Below are 8,544 nucleotides of genomic sequence, written 5' to 3' on the forward strand. Positions count from 1 at the left end.
TTCAAATCTTTGGCATATGATCTGTCAGATAATCTTTCTGTGTAAATGCACCCTAAAGCTACGTTTACACGGAGCGATAATTCGCCCGATTGTACGATTAACGATGTCGGAGTAACGATTTTTTTTCCATAACGATCAGCGTTTAGACGATTTAGAAAAATCGTTTTGCGATCGTTTTAAGATCGCGCGCCCGCAGCCCGGCCCGCCCGCAGTCCGGCCCCCCCTCATCCGCAGCCCGGCCCCACGGTCAACCGCAGCCCCCTGCACCGCCCCGATCGCCACCCCGCCGCTCCGATCGCCACCCTCGCCGCTCCGATCGCCACCCCCGCCGCTCCGTTTGAAATTCCCGGCTCCCCTCTTCAGCCAATCAATGCACGGTAGCACTGATTGGCTGAAGAGGAGCCGTTTGAAACTCCCGGCTCCCCTCTTCAGTGCATTGATTGGCTGAAGAGGGGAGTCGGAAATTTCAAACACCTGCTACACGGAGCAGGTAAGGTATGCTCGTGGCTGGGGCGGCGGGGGCGATCGGAGCGGCGGCGATCAGAGCGGCTGGGGTGGCGATCGAGCCGGCGCAGGGAGCTGCGGATGAGCGAGGGGCCGGGCTGCGGATGAGCGGGGGGGGCCGGGCTGCCAGCGGGGGGGGGCAGGGCTGCAGGCGGGGGGGGCGGGCTGCGGATGACCATTTATTGTGCAAATTCGATTGTTATTGTGCAAATTCGCATGATCGTTTCGCGTAAACGCAGCATAACATGGACTGATTATAAGGCAAATGATTGTTCCCAATGATCAGTCCATTTAAAAAGGCCAGTGATCAGCTGATGACCGAGCAAATGCTTATTTGTTGGCTGACTGGATCTTTTGTGCATCTAATTTCACAAAGTGGGAGATTTATCAAACATGGTGTAAATTAGAATTGTCTTAGTTGCCCCTAGCAACCTTTCATTTTTCAAAGAATCTGTGAGGAATAAAAAGTGCAAGCTGATTGGTTGCTAGGGGTAACTGAGACAATTCTACTTTACACCAGTTTGATAAATCTCCTAAGTCTTTATTCTACCTGTATCTCTGTCAGGTATCGCACAGAGGAGATGAAGGTGTTATTTGTGTTTTTCCCCACTCTTAGGTTGTATTGTTTGGGTACATGAGCACAGCTTAAAGTGACTGTACCACCAGGCCCAGGCTGAAGCACTGGAGGCGGGCCGACCCACCCTTAGTGGGAAGAAACTCTAGACCCTCCATGACATGACTCCATTAGAATCAATGGAACCCTATCATAGAGGGGCTGGGGTTTCCTCCCACTAAGGGTGGGTTGGCCCGCCTCCAGTGCTTCAGCCTTGGCCTGGTGGTACAGCCACTTTAAGTGTACCTATTGTTATAGATTTCAAAATTTAGCACTTTACATTAATTTTTTTTAGTTATCATGGAGAACATGGCACTTCCTATTTTTTTCTTAAAGAGTCAGAAAACAGGAAGTCCCATGTTTCCCAGGTAATCAGAGCGCTCACAGAGAAGGCAGTCATGTGATTAATGGACACATTGAGTCGTGACTCTCTGTAATGGCCGGAATTCCTGTGTTTAGTCTGTTTTTTTCAACCAGTCAGAAACTCTACCTTCAGGAGACTGGAGATTTCTGGTTCAGCTTTGTTTTACAGCATGATAACAACAAAGAAATAATAACTGTATATTGCAAACTTGCGAGTGGGCCAGTGGCTTACGTTCTTGGGGTTAAGGGGGCTGCCTTTCACATACTCGCAGCGTGAAATCCGCTGAGTATACATTATGTTTTCAAATTTCAGGTACAAACTGGCTTCTCCAGCCTCTGACCATAGCAGCCATAAGCTCCCTAGGACTGCATCCAACTTCTTCAGCCACTGGTATTCAAATGCCAATTAAGCATTCTCAAGTTAATAGGGTACTCTGTAAAAAAAAAAAATCAATTGGTACCAGAAATTTACAAATACAGATTTGTAAATTACTTTTATTTAAAAGCCCAAAATTTTCAATTTTCATTTCAGCTGCTGATGTCCTACAAGAAGTGGTGTTTTCTTTCCGGTCTGACACAGTGCTCTCTGCTGCTGCTTTGAAATAGAAGTGATTTACATATATGTATAACTCTCTGATGCCGGTTCATTTGAAAAATAAAAATAAAATGCCAGGTATCCCTTTTGGAGCCCCAAATGACCTTAAGGACTGCGATTTTTTTAATTTTTGTGTTTTTGTCTTTCCTACTTGTCTTTTAAGAGCTATAACTCTGTTATTTTTCCATCTACAGGGCCATGTGAGGATTAGATTTTTCAGGAACAGGTGTAATTTCTAAACTACCATAAAATCTACCATAAAATTAACAACGAAACCCCCTTAATATCATTTCTGGGGGAAATTGGGGAAAAAAAGACAATTCCTCAAATTTGGGGGGGGGGTTCCATGTTTACGTAATGCATGTTACGGTAAAACAGACATGATAATATTCAATAGGTCAGTCTGAATACAGTGATATGCAGTTTACATAGCTTTTCTAATGTTTTACTGTTTTTTTACATTTTTGTTTTAGGTATGATTAAAATGGCCCTATTATGACTCCTATAGTGCTTTTATTTTTTCACCTACGGGGTTGTATCAAGCGTTATTTTTTGCACCATTATCTCTAGTTTTTATTAGTACCATACTTGTGTAGATCGGACGTATTGATCACTTTTTATAAAAATTTTTATATAAAATAATTTTTTTTTATAAAAAATCATCAATCCCTGCGTTTTTACTGTTTTCTGCTTACACCGTTCACCGTTCATGCTGGAAAAGTATTGCTTTATTTTAATAGATCAGACAATTACACAGGCTACGGTATATAATATGTTTGTTTATTTATTTTAATGTTTTATGTATAAAATGGGAAAGGGGGTGATTTTAACTTTTATTGGGGGAGGGGTTATGGCATGTTTTTTTTAAACTTTTTTTTAATTTTTAATTTTACACTTTTTAAGTCCCACTAACATTATTACAGTAGTTCATTTACACTGATCATTGTTATGCCAAAGCATAGCATTGATCAGTGTTATCTGCGATCAATGCATAGAGCCTGCCTGTGGCACACTCTATGCATGGATCGCCCGTCTGACTGCTGGGAGGAAGGTAAGAGACCTCCAGCAGTCAGTTACAATGATCGGAACCCTCTGATCAGACAGTGACAAGAGTGAAGCTCCTGTCACTGACATTTCAATGCCGCGATTGCGGCAATCTTGGCAACCTGTCATTTACATTGAGAACCTGGCTGCTGATATGAAGTGAGCTCAGCTCCTGAAGTCACTTCATAGAACGGCTGGACTCACTGGTGTACCGGTACGTTATAGGTCCTTAAGTGACAGGCTCCCAAGGGGTCTTTAAGGGGTTAAAGCGAATGTGCCATCAGGTACATCACTTTAAGATCTTATAAACAGACCAGTGCCGCAGTAATTTTTTTAAACTGCAGCGCGATTCCTGCGTACAGCTCTGAGCACCAGCCCAGCCTGAAGCATCGGAGTCAGGCCTGCCTCCCCCATGTGTGGCGTTCTGACCTCCCTTCTGTGACGTGGCATGATCAGGCCAGATCAAAAAAGACACTACCTGGGAATCACTGAATGACTTTTTTTGTATTTTTTAGAATGGGGTTGGGATGCTCTAACAAGGAAAAGTTTGGGAAACATTGTTCTAGTCAATACAGAACTGCCCTACACTTTGTGAATGGTGCAGTGACAAGCCAGTCCTTGAGCCTCTGCATGAACACAGGCCTAATTTTATATTCATGGATGACAATACTTCAGCTCACCAAGGTTGCATGTTTAGGAAATGGCTGCTGGAGACTGGGAGACTTCAAATGGAGTGGCCTACACGTTCTCCAGACATGAATCCCATAGAAAACCTATGGGATCAGCTGAGTTGCCAAGAAGAGTGGGGTCTTTAGAAGACAATAAGTTTACTTGTGAACAGTATGAGACATTGTTTTTAAGCTGTAATTAATGCTAAAGGGCACATGACAAGTTATTGAGACACTGAAATTTTTGTTGGGGTACACCTACCACTTTCAATAAAATGTTTGAAATGAGGAAATCACATTGCATGCTTTTACTTAAATGCGCTACTGTCTTTATATATCACTGTAGTGTGAACTTTTTAAAATTTTCCATAAATTTAACCCGCAGTCCAAATATCAAAATATTTTTGTGAGTAGTGAATGTGTGGTTTGCCAAGTCTCTTTAGGAATTAAAACTAACTAGTCAGTGCTGTATTTTCGGAGTCCTTTATCCTTTCGTATGCTGCCAAGATATAGTTATTTGTAATGTGTCTATTACTCTTATCTAGGGCATACACTCCCCCTTTCAGCAGCACATGTCATATTATCTAGGATTGCTCATGATGATGACCATGCCACAAACATTTTTAGCCTTAACCGATCAACCTGCTAGAACAAGAATTTAGGACAATTTATGCAATAGCAGTAATTATGACTGTATAATAATAATCCAGCATAAGGAATATTCACAAGTGGCAGATTCTGCAGATATTTCTGCTACCTCTAAACATCTGAAAATGGTTCTGCAGCATGTGCATGGATTTCTTCAAACCATGTTCAGACGTTTGAAACAAGCGCAGAAATTCCTGCATCTGATCTGCCAAAAATAAATGTTTAAATATAGTTTTTCATGCATCGGTTTATGAATATGAACTGGGTTCTGTTATCCTTGTATACTTGATATACATTCTCAGAATGCAATAATATAGACATGTTGAGAAAGGGGAAAAAGTATAGCTGTCAGCTAGGCTGCCTCAGGACGACCAGGAAGGGTATGTGAAGGATTCAGACAGTGAGCCACGGACTTGTCCCACCCAGCTGTCCCTGTCTACTTGCCTCAAGACAGCCCTAGGCGGCTGCAGGCAACTGGGAGACAAAACCTTACCTGAGTCTAAGGTGTAAAACACAGAACGAAGACAAGGCTGTCAAAACAACAAGGGATGGTTGTACGGGGTTGGGGTCAAACCTGTCCAGCTATGACTTGCAGGTCATGGGGGTCAATGAAGTCAATGGTGTGTAGCAGACTACTCCATAAAATTTGCCGCCTCTACAAAGCTGCTGCCTGAACAATAAACTAATTTCACCTCATGTCAGAAATGGCCCTGTCCAAAAGAGTAGTCAGAGGTACACGAGATCACATTAACCAGGTAAATAGACACAGAGATATGCAACACAGAGTACGCTTAGCATGCTTAGGTAACACTAATGGCTATGGTTGATTGAAGACAAACTGACATTTTATAGGAGGTCAGGGACCATGTTCAGCACATGATTCGACTAGGCACACAGAACACAGACTGACAAAGCAAAGGATGAGTGGAAAGGAAGGATGTTAATCACAAGCAAAACAAAGGTTACTGAAGAGATGGGTGTGGTAGAGAATCAATTACCAAGGCAGAAAAAACTATTCAGAACAGAAGGAATCTGTTCAGTGTTCAGACTGGTGCAAATGAAATTTAGAATTCAAATACTAAATCATAGCTAAGAGCACAGTCTCAGTTGTATACCACAAGCCAAGGACCACACCAAGGTCCAAACAAGAATGGGCATGACAATAGCAGCTTTTTTTTCAGAAGATTGTCTAGTTGGCATAATACCTATAATTTTGCTAAATGTAAAAAAGGAAAGGAAATAGCACTGTCCATATATTTTATTGAAGGTCTGCTATGGTAGTATAGATATAATGTTTGTGGTGTGTCTGTTGGATAGTCTTGTACCATTGTCTTAATAAAGACTTAACTTAACTTAAAGCAAGTGGGTTTGGCTCACTTTTAACTGAAATGTATGATTAAGAATTGAAAAGTTGTTGGATTACTAAGTGATTAAGCTTTAATTGCAGAAGACTACAAAATTCATTAACTTGTGGTGTTAAAATGAGGATAACTTGGTGTCTAATGAGAAATGCTTTAAGAAGGCTGGTCCATTTGATGTCTTATCTTTGTGGAATTTGCAGTGCTTTTCACATCATATCATGGACGTGCAATGTTTTACAGCTATGTGAGATCAGGTAACAGAAGAATCAGTCTTTTCACATCCACTGGTATTTTGTCACATTGGTGGATCAAACAAGATGCATACCTGTATTTGACATCAGGAGTCTTCGAATAAATGAAAGTTTTTGTTCACAGTCCAGAGAAGTATGCATGCATTGTATTCATAAGATTACTTAATAATGCATTCCTCTCCTCATCCTGACCCTATTTTTACATAGATGTACATTTCTTGTATATTACCCTCTGGCTTGATTCATGAGAAATTAGTGGCAAATATATATTCAGATTTTGCACTGCTATGTGAACTGATCATTCAGGTAGACTAGGGGTCCCTTACTCAGATCCATCCATGTTTAAGTGCAGGGTCTAAAAAATCGCCATAAAGCATTTAACAGTTATGGTGGTGTGTAAAGGACCTGTGACCTTTATTGCCCTGGGCACAAGACCATTGTCAGGTTCTGTTGTCTGTGTTTCAGTAGGGCAGACAAGAAAAGAACCTCTCACAATGGGGTTAATTGGATGGATGTGGACAGCATTTCTTAGGTTTTCATATGTAGATGTGGGTGTATTATTTACACCATTCAATAAGTCTCTTTGTGTTGAGTGTGGTCAGCACTATTCGAAAACATAAATGTAAAAAAAGAAGGTATACACAAACTCTGACTACTCTCTAAAGGCCCTTTCACATAGGCCAATTATTAGGCAAATGAGGGTTCCCAGAAGTGTTTTGCCGATAATCATCTTGTGTAAAAGCCGATCAGACGACAAACTTTCAGATGCTTGTTCGTTAGATGATTAGATCTTTTGTGTGGCCATTAAAATTATCACTATTGGCCAATTATTGGTTATGTGTGGCCAACAGTGATGGATATAAAGGGCGACACAATTAATTAAACATTGTGAAGGCTCAAACTTGTGTAAAGTAGAATTGTCTTAGTTGCCTCTAGCAACCAATCAGATTCCACTTTTCATTCCTCGCAGATTCTTTGAAAAATGAAAGGTGGAATCTGATTGGTTGCTAGGGGCAACTAAGACAATTCTACTGTACACCAGTTTCATAAATCTCCCCCTAAGTGTCCTTTTATAAAGGCAGACCCATACCCAGTACAAGTGTTGATCTAGCAAATCAGTGCTCATAATAAGCTTTTAACACTATCCAGTAATTGTGTGGGGAGGGCAGCATGAACAAGTGCTGGATTGTTAATGCAGTCCTTCACTTACATCATTATCAGCCACACATCCCTTGTTTACAAAAAAAAGATATGCGGCCAACCAGTAATGATTTTTACTGGATCCCAGTGATCACCTAACAAAAAGTCTTTTACATGGGGCAATAATCAATCTCTTTGCTGCATTTATGCTGGTCCATCTGTGGGTGGCATGAATCAGTTATAGACACACTAGGGAAAATAAAAAAATAATAAGTTTTTACTCCAATTTAACACAACAATGCAATTTGTACACAAGGGGCATGGCTTTGGCATGAAAACTATATCTAAGGCATAAACAAAAAAAACAGATCACCAGTTTTTGTGCATATTGCGCAAAAAATGAGATGCTGAAATTGTGTGGTATTTTAGATACTTCCACAATACATACAAAGAAAATTTGGTGCATCTGTATCAAAATGTATGTTGTGCTTTTACACTTTTACATTGCATGCACCATGCATAATTTCTAGAGATGAGCGAACCTGGAGCATGCTCAAGTCCATCCGAACCCGAACTTTCGGCATTTGATTAGCGGTGGCTGTTGAAGTTGGATAAAGCTCTAAGGCTATGTGGAAAACATGGATATAGTCATTGGCTGTATCCATGTTTTCCAGACAACCTTAGAGCTTTATCCAAGGTCAGCAGCCACCGCTAATCAAATGCTGAACGTTTGGGGTCGGATGGACTTGAACCCGAACCCGGTTTGCTTATCTCTAAATATTTCATAAAGACCAACCTGTTTCCCTTTACAATGAAGAGATTCTTAATTTTTCATTATGTGTAATAGAGTTTTATTTAGCAGTGAACTGTGAAAATGTGAAATCGACCTGAGTCGACCTGATCGTAGCCAGAAACCAGTTATCAAACACAGCCATGCTCCTGCCGCAACTTCAGAGACCGGACTGGTGCCGGTTTCTGTAATTCAACCCTGTAGATGTCTTGGTCAGTAGAAACCATGGCACTTACAGGGTTGATAGATGGAGGGCACTTCCTCTGTTGTCCATTGGAAACCCTTCAATGCGATTACAAGGTTGCCATGACAGCCAGAGGTCAGATCATGACCTAGGGGCATGCCATGTATAGAGGCCTGTAAGGTCCTACTATAGACTGGATCTCAGAACTATCACTGTAAGGGTCAGTAAAACAGGCGAAAATTTCAAAATGACATGTTAATTCTTTGAGCAGAGAGCACAGGTGCACAACACAAATTATATTGAGACACTGAAGAAGGTGGGGTTCCGAGCAGAGTCTGCAGCGGGGGTTCCACATGAATTTTCTAATAGTGACAGTTATAAAA

The sequence above is a fragment of the Dendropsophus ebraccatus genome, chromosome 3 (assembly GCF_027789765.1).
Source record: "Dendropsophus ebraccatus isolate aDenEbr1 chromosome 3, aDenEbr1.pat, whole genome shotgun sequence".
NCBI lineage: Eukaryota > Metazoa > Chordata > Amphibia > Anura > Hylidae > Dendropsophus > Dendropsophus ebraccatus.